Below are 24,095 nucleotides of genomic sequence, written 5' to 3' on the forward strand. Positions count from 1 at the left end.
TCCATGTTTCCGTCTGGTATCATTTTCCTTCTGCCTGAAGGACTTCCTTTAACATTTCTTAGAGTACACTTCTGGTGGTGGTGAATTCTTTCAGTTTTTGTATGTCTGAAAAGATCTGTATAGTACCTTTTTTTTTTTTTTTGGCTGCACCACGTGTCTTGTGGGATCTTATTTCCCAGACTAGGGATTGAACCCGCATCTTTGGCAGTGACAGTACAGAGTCCTAACCACTGGACCACCAGGGAATTTCCAATACCTCCATTTTTGAAGATTTTTTTTTTTCTGGGTATAGGATTTAGATTGAGAGGTTTTTTTTGTTTGTTTTCTTTCAGGATTTAAAATATTTTGCTCCACTGTCTTCTCACTTGTACTGTTTCCAGTGAGAAATCTGCAGCTATCCTTATATTTGTTTTTCTCCATATAATGTGTCTTTTTTTCTCTGGCTGCTTCAATGATGCTCTTTTTTATCCCAGGTTTTGAGAGTTTGGATCAAATGTGAGTTGGTGTAGTTCTCTTTCAGGATTTTTGGTATTGTACGTGGGGCTCGTTGAGCTTCTTGGATCTGTGAGTTTATAGTTTTCATCAAATTTAGAAAAATTTTGGTCATTACTTCTTCAAGTGAATTTTCTGTCCTCCAGCATCATTTTCAGGGACTCCAATTATATATATTAGGCTGCTTGAAGTTGTCTAATAGTGCATGGATGCTCTTTTCAGTTTTTAAACTTTTTCTTCCCCTGTATGCTTAATTTTGAATAGTTTCTATCGTTATGTCTTCCTGTTCACTAAAATTTTCTTCTGCAATGTCTAATCTGCTATTAATCTTAACCAGTGTGGTTTTCATCTCACTCATGTAGTTTTCATCTTGAAAAGTTTGGTTTAAATCTTTTTTATAACATACATCTTTTTGAACAAATGGAGTACAGTTATAATAGCTGCTAATTATAATATCTGTGCTGTTCTGGGTCAGTTTTGATTGATTTATTTTCCTCCTCATTATGGGTCACATTTTGCATGTCTGATAATCTTTGTTTACATGCCAGACATTGTGAATTTTACATTGTTGGGTGCTGGATATTTTGGTATTTCTATAAATATTCTTGAGATTTGTATGGGAGCTAGGTTACTTGGACACAGTTTGATCCTTTTGGTCTTACTTTTGAGAATTGTCAGGTAGGACCAGAGCCATGTTTAAGATAGGGCTAATTATTCCCCATTACAGAGGCAATACCCTTTTGAGTATTCTACCTAATGCCCCATGATTTATGAAGTTTTCCAGTCTGGCTGGTGGTGATAAGACCCTGTTCCCAGCTCTGAGTGAACACCTCTCATCTTCTCTAATCTTTTCAGATCTTCTTTCCCCTGCCTGGGATAGTTTCCTCAAACTCATGGGTCAATCATGCTGAATACTTGAGGGAGACCTTCTGCAGACCTCCAGACCTCTGCAGCTCTCAGAGAACTGGCTGAGCTCTGCCTGGGTTTTCTCTCCCTGTGCTACAGCCTGGAAACCCTCATAAGGCAGAAGGCTTGGGCAATTGTAGGGCTTACTTACCTTGTTTGTTTTCCTTTCTCAGTAACTGTCCTTCATTGCCTGAAATGGTTTGAAAACCATTGTTTCATATATTTTGTCTGTTTGTCTGTCTTTTTGGTTGTTTCATGGGAGAGAGTATATTCAGTCCCTGTTGCTCCTTGCTGGAAGTGAAAGTCCTTCTTTCCCTTCAAATACTTTCTTATCGTTTGTTTCAGGTAGAACAGTGTTGGGCACATGGTTGGTTCATTCACTGAATGCTTCTTGAATTAATTCATCTTTGTAAGTAATGATACCAAGCAAAAGTTTTTCAGAAATTCAATTGTCAATGACTGGGTTAATTTTTTAAATGTTCAATAATAAATTATTGTAATTCTTACAAATGAAGACCAAATTAATTTATGAAATTGCACAGAGGCAGATTAAAATTTTTTTAGAAACACACTATACAGAAATGTTTCTGAAATGCTTGCTTCACATGTACCTGCTTTTATTTATTTATTTTAAATTGTTTTCTAACTTACAGAAAATGAAAAATATGAGGTCAATACATCAAGAGCAAAAACCATATTTATTGTCACTACCAGAGTCTCCCTGAATGCTTGGCAAATAGTAAACACTCGATATTTAAAGAACGATTGAATGAATAGAACACTTTTTGGGTAGAATACTTTCTAATTCACCAAACAATATTACTTTGTTTCAATAACATCTCTATCAATATACCTAACCCCCCATATTATAAATTGAGGCTCTATTTATCCATGCTTCTTCTGGTCTCTTCACAATGCACTCTGTTGCCCCACTTTGTAACATTGTTTTTTTTTTTTTTTTTTTTTTTAAACATCTTTATTGAAGTATAATTGCTTTACGATGGTGTGTTAGTTTCTGCTTTATAACAAAGTGAATCAGTTATACATATACATATGTTCCCATATCTCTTCCCTCTTGCATCTCCCTCCCTCCCACCCTCCCCATCCCACCCCTCTAGGTGGTCACAAAGCACCGAGCTGATCTCCCTGTGTAACATTGTTTTGTCAGATGAAGTTAACACAAATCAATATTTCTTTCTCTATAAGAGAGGCTAACATTTGGATTTGGAAATCTTAATTGAAGAGGTTTGGCTTATACTCTTAGAAGCATCAGACTTGCATAACACTCTAACTTCTAGCTTAAGTCTTGTGGATTCTTGGGGCTCTACCCCCAGCCCCCACCTCAAGCTCTCCCTACATCTGTTATTCCCTCTGTGGCCCAGCCAAATCTTGCACATCCTTCAAGCACAGCTTAAGCCTTCCTTCTTCTGTGAAGCCTTCTTCCACCACAGCGATCTCGCCCTTCTGCCTGCTCCCTAGAACTTAATTGTCTTTTCCATTCACTTGGTACCTAATCAACCATACTGCCTTGTCATAACCTTTGTGTTTATGTGGCAATTCTGTCTCAACCAGCTTGTAACCACTTTCAGAACAGAGGCTCACATGTGCTTAGCAGAGTCATAATAATAATAATAGCAGTAACCAACATACTATGTGCAAGCCCTGTTCAAAGAGCTCTTTATGAATGATTTAATTAACCCTCACCTCACTCTTAGGGAGTGGTGCTATCATTATGTCACTTTCTAGATAAACAAGCTGAGGCCAGGAGAGTTAGGTCACTTGCCCGCGGTGGCCGGCAGAGCCAGGATTCAAATCAAGAGTTGTGGCTCCAGAGCATGAGCCCTCCACCATTGCACTGTGCATGGCACTGGGGATGCAGTAGGTGCTGAATGCATTTCTGTTGAATGAATGAAAACACAGAGGTTTGGCCTGTGCAGGAGGGAAATCTCCAGCAGAAGCCCTGTTCTATAACTCTCATTGCTTTGATGTTTCCTATCACTACTCCTACATCGTTGCCGTTATTTCAGAAGTGAGATCCTGTGTGGTCCAGGAGGAAAAAGAGGATAGAAGTGAGATGCCTACACCCCTCTCCTGCCTTCCTCCCTTGCAGGTTGGGCAAAGAGCAAGTTGGGACAGTTCTTTCTGCCAACCCCTGGCTCTCAGAGCCAGCCAGCAAACTGCAGCAGGGAGAAGCAGAAAAGGGAGGTGTTGGGGGGGACGGGTAGCGCCATCCTCAGGATCACTAGTTTCTGGGGCCCATGCCTCCCAAGGCTCAGTCAACCGGATGTGCCTTTAGCTTGCCGGAATCTGGCCAGATTTAGAGAGATAAGATCAATCTGACCCTTAATTCCCCAAATGTAATTTCTGGGCTTGCCTTCTGTGTGCTGCAACACGTCTGGCTATCCGAAATCTGGTAATTATTTATGTAAACACAGCATCCTGCCTTTGTGGATTATAATTGGACTCGAACAGCAAGAAGCGGGGACTCATACATTTGGGACTGTGCTGAAACCCTCCTTTTGAAAACACTTACCTGAGCCTTTGAAATCTTCCCTGTGGTTCATGGATAGCTTTAACCAGACATGCCACTCTCCACAAAGAAAATTTTTTTTGGCTTCTTCCTTCAGCAGGCCTGGACAAATTTATTCCCAAACACTACCAGGTTTTGTAGGTCTTCTCAGAGAATGGGGTGAAGACACCCCAACCATCTTGGCTGGACCCAAACTGAGAGGACATGAGCCCTGGGGTGGAGGCCTCCACAGATCTCCTCATTGTCTGTTGGAACATGAATTTTATACCCCCACTAAGAATAAACAGGATTAGGAATTTAATGCTGTTTGGAAAAGAGGAGAGGTGGCTGGTGAAAGAGAAAGGTCTTTGCTTTTTATTCATGCTGCGAGTTCCCCAGAAACTTTCCCTGTACATACACACAGGAGAGCCAGGAGGATTAAGGGAAAGAAAATGAGCTGATTGAACCAGATGGTTCGGGAAGCACTCCCAGGAGGCCCCTGGGGTGGATGAATCTGCATCTTTAAATAACATTAATTTCTGAAAGGCCCAAATTGTTTCCTAAATTACTGCACTGAGCTCTTAGCTTTCATCTATTTTTATGGCACCTCTCCTGGTGGAAGGCAGGAGCTGTTGCTTTCGGACTAGCCAGCTTTGGAGAAATTCCTCATCCTCAGTGCAGCCAGTGAGGAATCAGTTTTCCTGAAGGAAAAAGAAATCCAGTCAAGGTGCTTTGAAAAACGGATTATATTAGAAACAACCACCCCTGGGTGATCTGAACAAACCACCCAGTTCTCAAGCCAGCTGGGACACTCATTTCCTCAGTAGCTGGAGGCAAACCAATTAACCTCAGTTTCCCCATCTGTAAAATGGGGTTAATAATGCTTACCTGCTGCAGGAGTGCTGTGAGGTTTTAATAGAGTAATGGTTGTAGAGCCCTTTGATGTAGTAAGTTTTATTAACTTCCAAGGGATTCCCTGAGGCCAGAAAAAGCAGTTAAAACCCCAGAGAGAAGAAAGGCATTGAAAGACAAAGCTCAGCTAAGCACTTCACTTCCAGCTCTAATTTCAGAAGTGTAGAGTCTCCTGCTCCAGCATGAGTGGAAAGCGGTGTCCGTGGCTGGGGGCTGTTTGAATGGCATTTGGAGAGGGAGAGCCTTAATACTGGAACTCGGCTTTCAGTGGAGGGTAAAGGTAAACAAATAGCTTCGCTTGATCAAACCAAGCTCATTCTTTGGCCCCACTAAGGTTCTTTTCCAATAGCAAGTCTACAGTACGGGAATTATTTTGGTGTTAATCCAAGATCCTTGGAATTGAATTTAGAAACCCCCAGTTTCTGGCTTCCTGCTTCCCAACAATTAAATAGAGAGACAACTCAAGATCTGGCCTCCAGCCAGCGTTCCTGACCAGAGAGGGAGTGGTGAAGAGCATCAGCCAAGGGTCAGAGAAGGGGGTGGTGCTTCTTAAGCTCCATCACTCATAGCTAGGTGTGCCAGCCTAGGTCGCTGGGCCAGCTCAGTCTCCTACTTCATAAAAATGATTCTAATCAGACATCCTTGCCTGAAGGGCCCAGATAATTAAGATTTGGGGTGTGAAAGTGCATTAAAGTTATAAAGCATGCTCAAAGTGTTAGCTATTATAATTCAGGACAAACCCCTACGTTTCCTTCAGTAACTGTTTAAAAATCTCAATAATATGGATAATTGTACTCCAACTCAACTCATTCGGCATAAGAAACCCCATCCTCCTCTCTGACTTTTGATTCGCCCCCACAGGTTGAATGCCCACCAACTAGTCAAGGTGATTGGGTGCCAGTGACATGGACACAGCCCACAGGGTGACCAGCTGGCCCCGTGTGCCTGGGACTGTCCCAGGGTTAGCACTGGAATACCCACCCCCAACCCCGGGCAAACTAGGGTGGTCAGTCATCCTACTGAGTACTCGGGTTGGTTAGAAAGTGCTGGTTACCAGTTCCTGACAAGTAGCTATTGACCCAACAAGGTGTATCACGGAAAAAGCAGCACAGGCATGGGGCAGAGGAGCACCGGACAGGGAGTCTTCCAACCCAGCTCTCGGTCCTGGCTCTGCTACTACTGACCTCAGATCAGACCTGTGGCCTCAGTTTCCTCCCCTGTAAAGGGAGGGGGCGTGATGCAATGCCTTCTCAACCTTTCCTCCAGAAGAAAAGGGCACAGAGACCTGCCCATTAACTCGCTCAACCCTAGGCGATGCTGTGTGGTTTTCCACAAGAGAGGCAGGCAGAGGGAACACGCTGGGGACCCAAGTCCATCTCTGCTGTGGGCTTCAGCTCCTAGTGCTGAGTCCTTTAATACCCTTTCTCTGAGCAGCAAGCACGTGGCTGGGAATGTGGTGGCCCTAAACTAACAGCTGAGTGCTCTACATAGTTCTTTAGGTCACTATCCTTCCTAAAATGAGTGCAATAATACCCCTGAGATTCAAAACTTTTCCAAGGTTGTGTTAGACTCAAGTTCGGCAAAATGGAGCGCTGAGTCCAAAAATGAAAACAATTTAAAAGACCTGCGCTGTTTCCCTTATCCCAGTTTACTAAGCTACACCTTTTTTTGGTGTGGTTTTCTATAACTGTATTTTATTTTACAATATAAAGGTAAAGAAAAATACCCTCTGCTAACGGAAGTAAAACCACATTAATTACACATACGTTTTGTCTTCATTGCATAGATTCTCCAGCTGCACCACTGCTTGGATTCCCCCTTTGTTTGACCCAGGTAGACAGGGGAGATGATCAGGGCTGGGATTGTTCTGGTGGGGGCACTTGGCGGGCAGGGGGAGGGGGAGGGGGGAGGGGTTGATTCTTTTAAAGGGCCCTTAACAGGAGCTTATGTTAATGAAAGCAGTTTTCTCATGACAGATCAGAACCTGGCCTTTATAGCATTAAAAAAAATTTTTTTACATTGATTGAGAAGAAATGGGGAACAATGATTGAATCAAAGCCGCCTTCAGCAGCCTCCCCCCACCTCAGCCCCATCTGAAAACAGCCCTGTTTCAATTTCGCCACTGAGCTCGGCCTGCCTGCTCCAGACATACAGACCTCTCACTCTATAAATCGTCTCTGCCCTTGCCCTGAAGTTGCTGACTATATGTATTTTTGGGCCCGGCATTAATTCCCTCATCCCTGGCTGGTGACATTAAGATTTGTAACGGATAGAATATGTTTTTAATGTATTTCCTGGAGGTTACTATTAAAGAAATCTATATCTTCTGAACTTGCAAAAGGTTCTGCTTCCATTTAAAAAAAAAAAAGGATATTATGGGAAGAATTTCCCTGCAGCCCCCAGATGGACTGGGCAGTCAGCAGGGTCTGGGGCTCCGGAATTCTCTGCTTAGCTCTGTCACTCACTCTTCCTCCTCCTGCCCCTTCTGTTCTCCTCTCTATGCCTTAGTTTTCCTGGGTATGAAGTGAGGATAAATATTTGTCCACGAGATGAGGGTGTTGTAAGGATTAATTGGTTGGTGCTTCGGGAAGCCTTTGAAGATGAAAGACACTCTCTGCAGATGCTAAGTAAACTCATAATGTGTCTGGTTTTAATGAGCCAGGTGAAGCCAGGGGGGATGGCTGGAGATTAACTGTGCCTAGTCCAGAGCTGGCCCGCACAGGTTGGGCTGAACACCGGGTGGAGCTACCCGCTGGCTCCCTGGCTCCTGGCACAGGGCCTGACACATTGGTCTCTCTAAATATATGCAAAAGCAACTGAATTGGGATTTAACCCGGACTCTCATGTCACAGAGGGCAAGGCCCCAGACTTCCCAAAGCATGCTTATTGCCCGTCTTTCTAACACACGGCTTGGGCAACTTACTTAACCTTTCCAAATCTCAGTTCCTCATCTGCCCATGGGGATAAACAGAGTCCCCCTCTCCTAGGGTGGTGGTGAAGATTTATCGTAACAATGGCCAATGGCAATGGAGCACTTGCTAAATGTCAGGCTCTGAGCACTTTATACCCATGAGCTCACTGAGCTCTCACACCAATCCAGTGAGGGAGGAGCTACTGTTATCATCCCCATTCTACAGGTGACAAAATTGAGGCACAGAGGGGTTGCTCGGCTACTTACATGAGGCCCAAGTTCTGAACACAAGCTAGAGCATTGCTCATGAAGTGAAATACCGCGTGTTACACTTAGTAGAGCTCTGGAGTACACAACCAACAGGTTGAGGAGTTCTCAGACTTTGCCTGATTTGCCAAACCAGCAAAGAGAGCTCCATGGGGATGTGACACAGGACAGGCCCTGGGAATGTAGGAGCCAGGACGGAAGGGATCAAAGTAGACACTGACGGGGGCCCAGGCCCGTGGGAAGATGCCAGGTGTGTGTGTACCCAGCCAACCTTCAGGTTTCGGTAAGGTGAAAGTCTGAGCCTGCTCAGGGTGACCACGTTTGGGACCCATGAGTCTCTGCTGAAAGTATTTCATGCCAAATCCTGGTACCTCAACGGCAGTACCTCAGTGGCAGTCTGAGCTATGAGCTTCGCATACTGAAATAAGGAAACTCCTGGGATTGTGCCGGGGCTTAAGGGGGAGGTATCTCGGAAAGTGTGAGCTGGATTGCTGCTATTCCAGGCAATCAACAGACCAAAGAATCAGAATGAAGCAAAAGAAGACACTGGCCGAAGCAGTCCAAGTCCACGTGAAGAGCCAGAAGGGGAAACTGAGGCCCAAGTAAGAGTGATTTCACACCCCCAGCACGTGACATCATAGCCCAGGCTCTGACACAGTAAGGGAACCAGCTAAGACGTGGGTTGGGGAAGCCTCTGTTTGGAACAGAAATATCTTCAGCAACTGCTGCTGGTGATGGAAAGGTGGAAATGGAATTTTGTTTAAACATTATGTTGTTTTGAAAAGTCTGACTAATGTGAAAGTCCCTATTTAAAAAGGAGTTGACTCTACATTGAAATTGGCTGGTGTTTCCACACCCACATGTTGACTAAGGCCTTGGAAAACAAACTTCCTGGTAGATCCTGATTCATATCACTTGGGACTGAATGCTTCAAGGTACAATCCCTGAGCTGTGAGCAGAGGGGCCTAGCCAAGAAAAACCCTGTGTCTGTGTTGATGAAAAGGCAAACAGATCCCAAAGGGAGGCCCAAGTCCTAGCTGGCTTTGGGCACCGGCCCTCCAGGAAAGCACACACAGATTTGAAGGAGGCCCTAGCACAGCTTCTCTGGGACCCCAGTTAGCCCCGTCTCAGAGCCTTTTTTTTAGACACACAGAATGCAAGAAGAGGGAAAGGTCAGCCTGGAACCTTCTCTTCCTGAGCACCCACTAAATGCTGTGTCCGTTCACTGCAGCTTCAGCCCAGCCACGTGAAGCACATGCATGTGAGTATCACAGTGGCCGTTTTCTCAATGTGGAAATGGCCTTGGCGAAGGCAGGCAGGGTGTCCCATTTTTGCTCCAAATAGTCTCGGTTTATGCTGTTGTCCCAGCATAATTAATAATAGCTTCCCCTCCATTCTCAAAAATGCCTCCATTTGGATAACAAGTCATAAATGGACATCCTAAGTTAAGTGAATTGCCCCAAATCACCCGGCTAGTGAGTGGCAAGAGCTGGAATTCGAACTCAGGTTTTCCTCAGTTCAAAAAGCAGACACTGGGGGAGTTCTACCTCATTCACAATAACAAAGACTGTCGGGGCATTAACTGCAAAGCACAGACAGCGCTTTGGGAGCTGCGTGCCTGTGCCCCCTCCTCTCTCTCCCCAGGGCCTCCCCGAGCCTGTCTGATGGGTCTCTGTGCAGGAAAGAGCTCAGCAGACAAAACACACACCTTCACCAACAACTCACCTTTCTGTGTTTGTTTTGTCTGCTGAGTGCGTTTCTCCCTCCTCCTCTATGATAAAAATGCAAGGGCTGACTTCAAGTTTGGGCCACCAGCCCAGCTCCCGAGTCCTGACCTCCAAGCCAGGACCGCTTAGCCCACACCATTAAGAGGACCTCCTTTCCTCAGAAGGCTGCCATGGGGTCATCCTCAGCCTGCCTTCTACTGCTCTGTTTCTCCAACACTTAGACACAGAGGGTTTGTGTCGTCCCAGGTTCACCTGTAACATCTGTTTATGTCTCAGGACCACAGAACTGATCTGATCCAAGCTCATTTTCACCGGTGAAGAAACCAAGGGCCAGAGAGGTCAAGTGACTTGCCCAAGGGCACAGAGCTAAAAGTTGAAGTCAAAGGACCAGGTCTCCTGACCTTGAGGTGAGTGTTCTTTCAAGCCAGGTTCGTTCTCAGCTTAGCCTGAGGCCACCCACTATGGGGTACCTCCAGTAACACCTGGAGAAATCCTTTATATGATGTGACTTTTTGGACACCAGAGACCAAGGTGTGTCTGCTTGACCCAGCCCCTCAGCCCTTGAATCTGCCAAAATCTCAGCGTTAGTAGCAGGGCCTTCATTCAACCATCTACTGAATCCACTGGCTTGCCTCCCTGCCAGGTGGTTATGCATAAACACCCCCAATATCAAAGAAAATCACTACTTCTGACGTTGCCTGCTGTCTCCAGACAACTGGCTGCTGAAAATGTCTTTTTTGCACTGAGTGGAAGAAGGTTTCTGCTCATCCTTCAGTCTTAGTTCCTCCCAATGCCCCAATGCAGGGCACGTCTGACCCCCCTTCTCCCTCACGTCCTTGAAAATAGTTGAAGACTCAACAACCGCTGCTCTTTGGATTGTTCCTCACATGATGTTGTTTTGGCGGCAAAATAGGTGGAGGGACCCAAGGTTGAAGCCCACCTCTGCCTTTTATCTGCTGTGTGGCCATGGGCAAGTCACTTAACCTCTGTGAACTGCAGTTTGCTCACTGGAAATATAGAGAGATCATGATAGTATTTACTTCATTGGGTATTGTGAGGATCAGATGAGATAATCTATATAACTGGCTAGGTCCAGTGTCTAGCACTCTTAGCACTTATAAATGGTAACAATATTCTTGCTTTTCTTCAACTTCTAAATGCAGCACCAAGGCTTTAGTTTCTCTGGAAGCTGCATCACATGACTAACTTTTATCATCAACTAATACCCGTGTCCCCTGTTCACACACAAAGCTGCTAACAGGCTTCACCCATAAGCTGTCACTCTCACAAATGTGCTTTGTTCCCTCCCTCTAAGCATGAGGCTTGCAGCTCCTCAGATTATATTTCATTCTATCAGAGGCTGCCTATCTTTCTGGCCCATCAGGACTCTCTCTTTGGATCTGAGATTTGGAGACCAGGGGAAGACGATAACCACGAGAAAACCATAAAGCCTCAACCACGTGAGGCTTCAGCCTGCCTCCTTTTTCTTTCTCCCACCTCGGGTCCATAAAAGCCTGCCCAGCTGCCCAGTGACGTGACCCCTTCAAGCCTGACTGGCCGTGCTGACGTTCCGCCGGCAATTGTCTGCAGAGGAGCCCTTGTGCCCCTTTTGAAGTTCAGCGGAGTGAAGTGTAATCTAAGTGAGCTGGAACACATTTTGATAAAGCAGCTTCCATGGCCAGGGGCCTCCTTTGGGCAAAGCCATTAACATGGGAAGCTGAGCTGGGGCTGAGCTTTCCCGTCTGGGTCCTCCAGCCCTTCCCCTGGCCTTTGATCACAGGACATTAGGATGTTAGTGCTCAAAGGGGTAGTTCAGTCCTGACCCCCTTGTTTTCCAGATGAGGCAGAGAGGAAAAGCAACTTGCCTGAGGTCACGTGGCTGGTGAGGGGCAGAATCAGTGCCGGGACCCTTGTCCACATTGGCCAGGCCCTCCTCGGGCTGTACGAAATGGTGGGTGGTCAGTGAGGAAAAGTCAGAGAAGCAGAGAGGACAATGCACAGATGGAAGAATCAGGCTCCCTCCCTGGAGAAGGCTGGCGGGCCCTGGCGTCTGCACGCAGGCCAGGCCAGCTGAGGATGGGAGGAATGACAGCTAAGCCTGGTTAATACCCACAGCCTCTTCAAAGCATGGCTGCATTGTTGGTCTCACAACGCTGGTCTCATCGGGGCTGATGTCTTGCTGACAGGCGAAGGGACCTGCCCAAGGCCACACAGGGCGGGAGCTTCTGTGGGGGCGTACTGCCCTGGAAAATGGCTTTAAGATCACTTGGATAATGAATAGGGTAAAACCTATGAGACTCAATCTCATGAGGTGGTTGTGAGGATTAAATAAGTGCTTCGAACAGCTCCTGACAGGTACGTCATCATCGTCCTCACCACCGCCATCATCAGGACATCTGTCATTCCCGTCCACCCTCAGGGCTGATCCTGCCACGGAGGCCAGGTCGCCACCCTCCCTCGCCTGGGGAGAAAGGAAGGCTCTTCTGGCAAAGGGTGGACTCATAGCTGGGCTTCTTGCCCAGACTTCCAAACCCACTGATCGGAGGCCACTGGAGCGCCCCATGGGAACTCTGGACTGAGGAGTGGTCCCCCACAATGGGGGAGGCCCGGCTGCATGCTCCGAGGTGTCCGGCCTGTCCTCTGGCTCTCCAGGTGCTCCCCGAGCTTTCAGAGCATCTGAGGAAGGGATCCTGTCCTACACATCCCCCTACACATTCCCGGTCTCTGGCGAAGCTTCTCGGGAGTTGAGGGCTGGAGAAGGGCTCCCCCAGCCCTAAACGCCAGCCGGTCCGCCACAGCAGGACAACAGGACATAATTCCCACAAACTGGGTGAGTCAGGTCAGGGAGGCAGGGAGATCTGGTCTTTCTTTTCAGCCTTGGAATCTCAGGGTGCAGCTCTCAGGCAGCAGATCGTTCTTCCTAATTATGTCTTGCTCAGACTGCTGTTAGAATGAGCCGGCATTCCTAGGGATTGATGGGGTGAAGAGAGCCCAGAGCCTGCTGGGGGCCTCGGGGGACCCACTCCATAGACAATCTACAAGTACAGTGTCCATTGTTTATCTTTTTGTACGTTTCCTGTTTGACTTCTTCTCAGCTTCCTCTCAGAGTCCTAGCTCTTTGAGGACCAAACCCAGCACATTTCCTCTCTGTGAAACTCTTCACAGTAACTAGCAACTGTGGACATATACAGGGCTGAATAAATTGTGAGCCGGTTCTCTCATTTGACAGCATTCTAGCATTCCTCCCTCCCTCCCCGGCCTTGAATAAGAAACTGTGTTTCAGACATCATGTTGATCTGTAAAGAGACAGAGGAGACAGAGTTCTGCCCTCAAGGAGCCTACACCTCACACAATGGTAGGTGCCATCATAGGTGGTACAGGTGTGGAGGGAGCACACAGGAGAGGGACCTGGTCTGACTGAGAAGTGTATAGTCAAGGAAGGCTTCTTGGAGGAGGCGATGTCTGAGCCGAGTCCCACCGAAGGGCTCTGAGTCAGCAGATTTAGGGGCTAGGGATTTGGAAGGATGTTAAAGGCATCCCAGCCCAAGGGGGCTGAGCAAGCTTTGCCTGAGTAAAGATACAGAGGCAGGAAAGAGCAGGCAAGCCTGGAGACCACTTGGAGACGAGCAAAGCTGAACATGGGGTGTGAGGGGAGTAGACAAAGTGTTGTGTGGAGACAGGAACAGAGCTTTGTGTGACACGTTATCCTGAAGGCAGTGGCGTCCTTACTGGAGCTTCATGTCTGCAAAGTTTCTCAATCAAAGGAGCAGCATGCAGTGGGGGTGGGGTCTTTCAAGCCTAGAGCTGAATCATGGTTCTGTCCCTGGCTGACTGTGTGATATGGGCAAGTCACTCAACCTCTCTGAGCCTTGGCCTTCTCTTATGGAAACACAGGGATAATACTGCCTCTCCTGTAGAGTCACCCGGAGAACTAACTAAATAAAAGTGGTGTTCATGAAAACCCCTGGCACAGTGCCTAGAACTTAGAGAGGGTTCCATAGAGGCAGGTTTAGTCATTCATTCCTTTATTCCTGTTTTCATGTTCTCACTTCCTCCCTCACACTCTGCAGTCAAGAAAGGAGGTGACAAATGACTTATGTCAATTAGGATATAGTTTGACTGCTGTTACAAAGGCCAAAATGACAGTGGCTCCAACAAGGCAGAAGGTTATTTCTCTCTCACACAGCAGTTTAAGCATAAGCAACAGGGTGGATATGGCAGCTCCCACGCTGGGCACCCAGGCTCCTTCTCTGTAGCTGCTCTGCCTCCTTGACCTTCAGCTTCCACCTCCCAGCTTCTGACACTGTACTCTCACTCTAGCCAGTAGGAAGGGGAGAAAGAAAGCAAAGCACCCACGCTCCCCTTTAAGGAAAACTGGCAGTTGCTCATGTGGACACCTCTGGTGTTCCAAGTCACGTGTCATTGGCCAGAACAGCATCACATGGCCACACCTAGCTGCAAGGGAGGCTAGGAAATGTAGTCTCTACTGCAAGGGAGTTCTCAACAGGGGAGATTTTGCCCCTACCCCCAGGGGACACTTGGCAATGTCTACAGGGGGGTGGTTGGTAGAGGCCAGGGATGCTGCTAAATGTCTTATAATGCACAGAATAGCCTCCCCAACAAGAAAGAATCACCCGGCCCAAAATGTTTAAAAGTGCCATGGTTGAGAAACACAGGTGTGACTGGGCAGCCAGATGCTGGGGGTTCTATTACAAAATGAAGATGGAGGGCAACAAAACGGGGGGACAACCAGCAACTTCTGCTATAGTCACATACACTGAGGATCACATGATTGAAGAGGATTAAATTATATCTTTTCCCAGGGGGATCTCTCTCCAGCAGGGATGATCAAAGCTTTAAGTCAATGGACTTCAAGGACTATCAAGAATTAGCCCACAAGACAGAGAGGATTTGTGGCTGGGCAGCCCTGAAATCTCACCCCCTGGGTGGCCCACCCAGAGCCATGCTACCAGAGAGGCTGGAACCCACAAGCCTCCCAGGGAGCTGGGGCCCCACAGGTGGGGTTCACAGCCTCGCCCTGCAGCATCTCACCCTCCTTCTAGTTTTCCTTGAGATAACTTGGGACCTTTTGCAACCCATTTCTGATTGGTTCTGTTTTCCAAGGAGGTAAAAACTGGGCTGAGCAAAAACGAGGGTGAGAGTTAAGGGGCCTTAATTACCAGGGAAAATACCACAGTAAAAATTTCAGGGTATTCACCCAACAACACTAACTTACCTGTCTTAAAACTCAGCATGAGAAACTGGCCAACAGAGAGGAGTAAGGACTTGCATATATCCTAAGGAACTATCCCACTGCTACCCTGTTTGACTGTACTTTCTCAATATCAATGGTTTATTGGGCTTCTGCAACATACTAGAAACTGCCCTTAGCACTTTCCAGACGTCACCCCCCTTTAATCTCTCCATCAACTCCTGGAAAAGCTACTATCATCCCCATGAAACAGAGGGTCAGAGAGATTAACTCGCCCGAGGCCACACAGCGAGCAGGATACAGAGAGATAAGTTTTGGCCTTGGGAATAGCTGGCCCTGAAGCTCATGCTCTTTCCATAACCACTTCTGCCAGGATGGCCAAATGGGGATCTGACCTATTGTTAAATGTCCGCATCTCCAAGGAAGGAGATTCACCCCATCTCGGCCACTCGCTCCATTGTCTCACCCATAAACAAACCTCGGTCCGTGGAGAAATGTTGCAAAGAATGGCATCATGCATTCTCTAATTTCCAATTGGAAAAACAGGAGAACAGAGTGGTCACGTGGCTTGTTCAAAGCCATACAGCGAATCAGAAAGTGATCCAAAAGCCCTGCCTCATTCTGCTCTAACAAAAAACCAAACAGCTACGGAGCAGCAGTCCCAGCCACCCTGTGGATTTTGCCAGGAAAGCTGAGCTGTTAATCTAGGGAAGAGGTCCAGGAGGGAAGAGACTCCAGAGTTTCATAGCTGTGGGACTCCTGGGGCTGTTCAGAGGAAACCAGCAGGGGAAGAAAGGTCATTTTTGCCGCTATGAAGGAAACAGCAATGACTCAAAGACACATGTGCTCCGAATTCATTGAGCAGAAAGGGCCCATTTTTAGATAGATGCTCTTTTGAGCCTTAACCACACCCGATGCCACAAGCTGGCGTATGTCAACAGGAAGCCCATCCCAGTGATGTATATTCTGCTCCCTCATGCTAGTTGCCAGGGGTTGACTTCTGGGGGTTGGTGGGAACCAGAAGCAAGGGGCTGGGCCACCAGACCAAAGAAGCCAAGCCCAAGGAATGACCTTCATGCCTCTAAGGAAGGCAGTTGTGTCTAGCCGCCAGGACCTCAGATTTTCCCAGGCCAGGTCTACCACGAAAGGGCCTGAAATAGCTCTGAGGTTCTGTGCCCACAGGGCAGGGAGGGCAGTGGCAGGGACCGCGGGCAGTGGGAATGAGCACAGCACGGCTTTGTTGGGGAGGTGAGGAGCTCTGCCTTCATCAGGCTGTTCCACCTGCCAGCGACACAGCTGGGCAGAGACGTTGGCCATGGCTGAGCTCAGCAGAGAGAGAAAGCCATTTGTTAGGCTATGAAAATAGATTCAGTGAACCTGAAACTAACCAGACAATCCAAATGGAGGGACATTCTGCAGAACAACAGCTTGGACCCCCAAAATGTTCATAATAGCCAACAAGTGGAAACAACCCAAGTGTCCATCAACAGATGAATGGATAAACAAAATGTGGTATATCCATACAATGGAATATCATTCAGCCTTAAAAAGGAATGAAGTTCTGATCCAGGCTATCGCATGGATGAACCTTGAAAACACTGTGCTAAGTGAAAGAAGCAAGACACAAAAGGCCACAGATTGTATGATTCCATTTATATGAAATGTCCAGAATAGATAAATCCACAGAGATAGAAAATAGATTAGTGGTTGCTACGGGGGAATGGGAAGTGACTGCTAATAGGTACAGGGTTTCTTTTGGGGATGATGAAAATTTTCTGGAATTACAAAGTAGTAATAGTTGCACAACTTTGTGAATATACTAAAAACCCTCTGAATTATACACTTTAAAAGGGTGAATTTTTTAGTATGTGAATTATATCTCAATTTAAAAAGTTTTTAAAACATAACTAAATACAATGTGTGGTCCTTGACTGGACTCTATATTGAAAAAAAAATAGCTACAAAGGACATTACTGAGACAGGGACATTTGCAAATAAACATTATATTAGATGACAGTTTTGTATCAGTGTCAAATTTCCTGAGTTGGCGAGGTGCTGAGGTTATTATATAGAGAAATGCCAGGTAAAGGCAAGCTGAAATATTTAGGGTGAAGTGACATGATGTCTGCAATGTACTCCCAAATGGTTCCACATTTACAAAAATGACAAGGTTAGATAACTTGCCCTAAGTCGCAAGAGACAAAGAAATTAATTAGATATCATCTAACATAGTGGTTAAGAGCATGGGCTTTAGAGCCAGAGTGTCTGGGCAAACATGCAGCTATGCCCCTTACCAGCTGTGTGACCTTGGGCAAGGTACTTAACCTCTCTGTGCCCCATTCCCCTCATTTTAAAAGTGGGAATGATGATGATGATGATAATAATAAGAGGAGCTACCTCCTAGTGTTATGTGTGTTAAAACATATGAAGCCCTTAGGACATGTCCTTGCACACTGAAAGTGCTCTGAATCTTTCTGGGGGGAAAAAATCTGAAACCAGGTCTCATCTCTAGCAGAGACCAGACCTCCATGCCGCCTCCTCCCTAGAGAGACAGTGGAATCTCATAGGATACTGGGATAGAGAGCACTTTCAAATGGGCAGAGTTACCAGAGGCGGGGGAACTGATGGGTGAATAGGCCAGGGAAAGGGAAGGCAAGCCACAAGGGGCAGGACCTCAGAAATCAAGTCCAGGGGGCTTGGGGAGGAGAGTGGGAGTGGTGAGAGACCAGGTAGAGAGATGTCACAGGAGTCGGGACTGACAAAGGGGATATCCTAAACCGAAGGAGAAGGGACAGGCTTGGCACCTTCTAGCCCAAGCTTCCCAGGCTCCAGCTGAGAAAACTGAGGCCAAGAGAGCAAACTCACGGGATCAGGGGCTTAAAGCAGGTAGTGGCAACGCTAGGAAAATACTGGCAGGACTCTGGTCCTGTGCTCTAGCCCTGGTAGGAATCCTCAGAGTGTGGCGTTTGTTGTTATAGAAATGAAAAACACCTGGACACTTAAATGATGGACATTATTAAGATGTTCTTTGAGGACTTACCATCGCTTTCAATACTTTCACTATTTTAACTCTCCCCACCACCATCCCTTGCCCATAAATAGGAAGCTGTTATTAAAGGGAGACATCTAATATTTACTGTTCTCTTAAAAGGTACCCAGCACTGTTACAAAACTCAGGTGGGTTCTACTCCTATCCCCATTTTGCAAATGAGGAAGTGAGGTTTGACAAGATTAAGAAGTTTGCCAAGGTTGCAGCTAATAAGTAGCAGAGACAGGATTTAAACTCAGATCCTTCTGGCTGCAGAGACTGTGCCTTTTATGCTACACCAGTGGTTTCCAAAGTGGGTGCTTGGGCCCCAGGAACTGTGTGGGAAGTAACATTAGAATGTCTACTTCTTATCTCATGCTTTTAAAATCCCTATTTTTAACATAGGTCTTAACATATACCTAATACATTAGCCCAGTAGTCCACATGCATTGCAGACCTTATGGGGTGGTCACCCGACAGCCATTCCATTCCCACCTCCATTTTCCCTTGTTACCTGATAACTTCCCAGACTCCTCTGTGACCCACGAAGCCATGCGACCCAGTGCTGGACAATGAGGCATAAGAACACGTTCACCAGAGGTTTCTGGAAAAGACATTTTGCTTCTCAAAAAGGGGACAGGTGCCAGAGCTTGGCAGGCTGGCACTGCCCCTGTCCCCCTTTCTGAGAAGGCAGACACAATTTTAACACATGACCTTGAAGGGACAGACTTGAGAACAAAAGCCTATGCGATAAGGATGGAGGAACTTCAGAAAGCCAGACAGAACCCGGCCCTTAATGACATCCGTGACCTGATGCACCAAGCAGAGCCCATCCGGCCTGACCAGTCAAGGTGCTCAAGTCAGCCACTATTGCCTGGGCTTTCAGTTACATGCAGCCCCACATGTGTGGACTAGCAGGAGGGAGTCTATAATTCGTAAGTCAACAAACATGCATCTATTAGGGGTATATGCTCCAAATGTTTTACTGGTAGGGATTCACATGACAGGGATCATGAACGCACGGACTCTGCTGTTCTCTGCTGTGCTCTGGGGACAGGGGTGCAGATGAGAAGTAGGTCCTAAATGATGAACTCTCTGTCCCACCCTCTGGAAGCCTGGGGGGATGAAGGGTAGCCGGAAGTATGTTTGTAAACTTGCCCTCAGAAGGATCCAATCTAGGCAAATTGCTGAGAGCTTGGAATTTTCATGTGTTCTCCCCCTTCAGTAGTTTCACTTGGCTATAGAAACTAACAGAAGAAACTCTATAATGTGATTATTCTCTAGAACTCTCAGCAGGTTCAAGAGACCCAGAGAGGTACCTGCCTGGGATAGCTCTCATGACCCAGGCTCAGCATATACAAACTATCAGAGCTGAGAACCATGAGGAGAGAGCCCTCCGCATTCCAAATGAGTAAGCAGGAAGGGGTGCAGGAGAGACTGTGTATCACCAGAAATGGGGTACCTGAATCAGGAGTGATTCAACAGAAAACCATACAGCAGTGGCTTAAACAAAATAGAAACTTATTTCTCTCTCATGTAAAAGAAGTCTAGAGGTAGGAAGTCTGGGCTGGCATAGTAGTTCTCTGGTCATCTGAGATTCGGGACCCCTCTATATTTCTACTTTACTGTCGTAGTACGTCGCTTTTATCCTCAAGGTTACCTCATTATCCAGAATGGCTGCTGAGCTCCAGCCATTATCTCTGAATTCCAGGCAGTGAGATAAGGTAAAAAGGGTCCATGCCCCCTTTTTAAGGAGTTTTCCTGAAGTTCCTGCTTACAAATCACAGCTGCAAGTGAGGCTAGGAATGGTTCTTTTGCCTGGGCACTACGTTACCTTGAATAAAATGGATGTTCTGTTGCTAAGGAAGAAAGGGGAATGGATTTGGGGTGGCAGTTAGCAGCCTCTGCCCCAGTCTCCAAAAGCAAGGGGGCTTCTTGGGTTAGAGGTGAGAAAACGGGATCAGAAATCAAAAGATATGCTCTGACCTTTATGAGTCCATGGCCTTGGGTAAATCCCAAGACCTTCCTGAGCCTCAGCCCCAAACAGAGGGCTAGGGGAGGGTCATATGACATGATGCTGTGAAAGGGCCTCATAAACCATAAAGCACTATTCCCACGTAAGGGGTTATGTTGCTGCTACTGCTGTCATTAATACTAAGAGTGGCTGGCTATTTTCTGTGGAGAGAAAGGCAGACAGGGCTGGAAGGAGAGGGAGGACAGCATTTACTGGGACAAATAAAAGAGGAAGGAGATACAGAGGCTGCTTCGCTAGCTGTGCAGGAGAAATACCCCTGCAAGCAGGAGTCTGTTTCCCCAGGGCCACGTGCCCCAGGCCATGTGAAAACCTGGAGTCTGGCAAGGGCCCATGCTGCCTTCTTCAACCCTCAGGGCCCCAGACAGGCAGGCAAACAAACACGACACCTGGGGGAAGCCCAAACACCCAGGAGAGAGGGGAAGGCCTCCCGGAGCAGAAACCGAGTTCTGGGTCTCCACAGGACCAAAATAACTTGCTGATTGAGTCAACAGGCCAACACATTGGTCAAGCTGCTGGGGGAGAAACCGAAACCCCAGCCAGATCTATTATTTAGCAATTTGTCACCAAGCAAAAATATAAATTATCCCCTCCCCCAGACCCCAACTGCCAGGTTGTTTGGTGTCAGGAGTCGACTTGGGTCAGCCAGGGACAAGTCAAATGTTTTGCATCAGCTCTCCCCACAGCATCCAGTAGGGCAGCTGGGAGGTGGACTCCCGATGTTGGAGGAAGGGGCAACCTCTTCTCTGGACCCCAAGGCCCTAAGTCCTTGCAGACAGCTCCCTGCCAACAGCCCTTCCCTGATGTCGGGGGCAGTGGGATCCCAGGGGTGCACTTGAAGAATTTTTATGACACAGTCAATCCACAAGTATTTGCTGGATGCCTACTGTCTACCTGCAAGCCCAGGGGGATGGTGGATTCTGCTCCAGGGGCTTTGAGCTTGAGGATCAGGGCCTCTTCTTGGTGCTGGGGTGCACCCCCTTCCCCTCCAGGTCCCTGGCAGTGTGAGATGTGGAAAGTCGGCTATTTAGATTTCAAAACTAATTGGTTACAGCTCATGGGGGTGGGAGCAGTACAAACTGCAAGCAGCGTAGAGAATTTTAAATCTGGTTTCATAGTCTCTATGGCTTGGTACAGATTAAGCGTATAAATCAGGCTTCTGTAGCTTGACCTTCTAGTTCACCATTCAAGACATGAACAAGAATTTTAAAAAAACAATGTTTTGTTGAAGTAAACATATATACAGAAAAGAAAACACATGATAAGTGTAAAACAGCCTGGAGAATTTTCCCAAAGTGAGCACATCCAGGTAACAGCATCTAGATCAGTTAACAAGAACACTGCCAGCCCCCAGAAGCCCCCTGTGCTCCCTCCAATAATTACTCCCCACCGGGAACCCTATCCTGACCTCTGGCACCATAGATTTCGTTTTGCCTGTTTTTGAACTTTGCATAAATGGAATCGTACAGGACATTCTCTTTCGTGTCCAGCTTCTTTCACTCAACATCACATCTGTCAGATCCACCCAGATCGTTGTGTGTGGTTGTCGTTTATTCTCAAGACTGCCTAGCATTCCAGTATGTGAATAGACAACACTTCATCCATTCTACTGCAGAGGGACATTTGGGCTGTGTCCAGTTGGGAGCTATCACAAAAATGCTGCTAAAAACAGAAATTTCTTTTCACAATCAGGATCCCACCCCCCTTTTTAAGATTTTTATTGTGGTAAAATATATATACCATTTGCCATTTTAACTATTTTTAAGTGCATAACTCATCGGCATTAATTACCATCACACTGCTGTGCAACCACCACCACTATCTGTTTCCAAAATGTTTTCATCATCCCAAACAGAAAATCCGTATCCATTAAGCAGTGACTACCCATTTCCCCTCTCCTCAGCCCTTGGTAACTTCTGTTCTACTTTCTGTCTCTAGGAATTTGTCTACTCTAGGTACCGCATATAAGTGGAATCATACAGTATTTATTCTTTTGTGCCTGACTTCTTTCACTTGGCATAATGTTTTCAGGGTTCATCCGTGTTGTAGCATGGATCAGAATTTCATCCTTTTGATGGCTGAATAATATTCCATTGTATGGATATACAAAGTTTTGTTTATCCATTCATCTATTAATGGACATTTGGGTTGTTTCCATCTTTGGCTGTTGTAAATAATGCTGCAGTGAACATTGCCATGCAAGTATCTTTTTGACCTGCACCCTTTAGCTGAGGACCTGCTGCATATAGGGAACTGAGATAGGTAGTCATCCACCTATTAGTAGATTGTCATGTGAATGAAATGGGATTATTATTATTAGACTAGAGATGAGGAAACTGAGGTTCAGAGAAGTCAAGCCCCAAGGCTAAGGAGCTGATCGAAGTGGCTGAGACCACAGCTCAAATCCAAACCTTGACCCCAAGTCCAGGGTTCTTTCCATCCACCCCCCCCCTCACTGTCCCCCACCTCCCTGCTGCTTCTCTCTTGCAATTCTCTGGCAACAGAGGAAGTTAGAAGATTTTGGTTTGCAGCCTAGTTCTTGCTTTAGCTCCAGGTAGAAAATTTTTCCCTTGGAGCCACTAAACCCCAATTTGGGCTTTCTGGAAGCATCTTCCTTTCTCCTGGCAAACAACCCAGGGCAAAGGAACAGGGGAGGCTCCTTGGCTCCCTTGACTCAACCTTTAAACTTTGTGCTCCAGTTTTCTTTTCCTTTCTTTCTTCCTTCCTCCCTCCCGTCCTTCTTTCCTTCCTTCCTTCCTTTCTTTCCTTCGCTACAAGTTTTGTCACATCTCAACCCTCCTGCCACCAGGCTCAGAGCTCAGGCTACACTTCTAAGTTTCTCTCTTGGTAAAGACAACGGAATATCTAAGACCTAATTAGATTTCCATTCAAAGAACATGGAGAGAACCCCTCGACTCATATGTCCTCTTTCTCCGCCCTGCCACAGTAAATTTTGGTGAAAGACACCTACTCTGTGTTGGGCAGCAAGTGGTCAAACTTGTCTGTTACGTCCCTGTCCTCCAGGCAGCCCGGGGTGGGGTGGAGGTGCAGGAGCAGGACACAGGCTGAGAGAAGAATGATGCTCAAGCCCATCAGGTGGGGTGCTGACGGTACAGGAATGCTCCCAGGGTTCTGGAGGGAGTATATGGCTATGGAGCCCGGAAGTCAGGGGGGTCTTCCCTAATATTGCCTGCTGAAGGCCCTGTAAAGTGCCAGGCACGGTGTTAGGCCCCAGGGAGGGGGAGCCACAAAGACGAACAACTCCCAGGGCGGGTCCAAGCCACTACTGGCCTCTAAAATGAGGCACAAATTCTGTGTCGAGCTGGGCGTGAGCTCCCAGCCCCCCTTGCTGGTAGTACTCGCCTCTGCGCTGAATAGGGGCTTCCGGCCTCTCGCTGAGCTTCAGGGCTGACATGCGGCCAGGGGATCCGAAGCGCAGCCCTCGGGGTGACCAGCTGGGGTCTCCCCACCCCCAGGCCTCGCTGTCCCCGCTGTCCCTGAGCCTCGCCGGCCGACAAGGAGCCTTTCAGGAGCCTCCGCCCCCACTGGAAAATCCCCGCGCGGTCTTCCTGGCGGGCGGCTGGCCGGCGTCTGCTTCCCTCCAGGTGAGGGATTCCGGGCCCCGACGAGGTGCAGGCGCAACACGCCCGCAGGCGCCGGGACCAGTCGGGCACGCCCCCGCTCACCGCCCGGGAACGCGCAGCCTCCGCCGCCCTCCCCCGGGGAGCGGTAGCCGCGAGCTCGGCGGCGGGAGACCCCTGCCTCCTCCCCGGCTCGGCCCGTTGGAGAATTGACGTTTTTTTAATTTTTAAATTAAATGTATACGTACCTCCAGATTCATAAATGTTGCATAAGTGCATACATTTGGTCATATCACACATTATGTTAAAGTCTGTTCTTTTTTCTTTTCTTTTCCTTTTTTCTTGAGTCTTCATTGATCCCCACCCCAGCAGCATCTCCATCCCCAGGAAACCCATGCTAAGAACCTAGAATGAACCTTTCTATACTTTTCTCCATGTTCATATAAGTCTATGCAAATATCTCTATATATATTTACATATACACAAATGCATATAAATGGAATCTTGTTAAATATATT

General features: G+C 47.2%; 1 long non-coding RNA gene across 1 annotated transcript; it reads right to left on the minus strand.

The window, feature by feature from the left end:
- Nucleotides 1–2,521: 2,521 nt before the first annotated feature.
- On the minus strand, nt 2,522–23,577 carry LOC309607060. The gene is made up of 3 exons (XR_014232222.1): nt 23,360–23,577; nt 18,479–18,568; nt 2,522–4,608 (listed from the first exon to the last, which is right to left on the minus strand). It is a non-coding gene; the product is annotated as an uncharacterized lncRNA (long non-coding RNA).
- Nucleotides 23,578–24,095: the final 518 nt, after the last annotated feature.

This window comes from Balaenoptera borealis (assembly GCF_965194805.1).
Source record: "Balaenoptera borealis genome assembly, chromosome: 12".
NCBI lineage: Eukaryota > Metazoa > Chordata > Mammalia > Artiodactyla > Balaenopteridae > Balaenoptera > Balaenoptera borealis.